The sequence below is a fragment of the Acyrthosiphon pisum genome, chromosome X, assembly GCF_005508785.2.
Source record: "Acyrthosiphon pisum isolate AL4f chromosome X, pea_aphid_22Mar2018_4r6ur, whole genome shotgun sequence".
In the NCBI taxonomy this organism is placed as follows: Eukaryota; Metazoa; Arthropoda; class Insecta; order Hemiptera; family Aphididae; genus Acyrthosiphon; species Acyrthosiphon pisum.
The window spans coordinates 35,891,184-35,891,647 of NC_042493.1; positions in this window are offsets into that span (position 1 = coordinate 35,891,184).

The following is a 464-nucleotide window of genomic DNA, read 5'->3' on the forward strand; positions in this document are numbered from 1 at the left end:
ACTGTCCCATATCCACATTATCAGGATTACCATTTTCGAGAATGACGGATTTTTCTTGGAAATTCCAGCGAATGCCATGATGGGTTTCCTGGAACAAATTCATTTTTCTCGTTTCATTTTTCGTGAAATAACTTTAGTAAATTTTGGTGTATGGTCTGATTCTTCTTGTTATTTTTTTTTATGGTTACATTTTTATTTGTTGGATTTACATCTACAATTTCGTATGGACCCAACCACTTCGGGGCCAGTTTGTTTTTCGCGGCTTTTTCTTGTAGTAAAACCTTCTGACCGACTTCAAAAATTTGTATGTTTTGCTGTCTTGTCGTACTGTTCCTTTGTACTTGCTTTTTGTCTTCCTAGCAAATTGTTTCTTGCAAAAGCCTGNGCTTCTTGCATCTGTCTTTTGACTTCAAATTGGTAGTCTATTATAATTGTACTGAGGTTCTGGTTCGTTAGTGAAGATG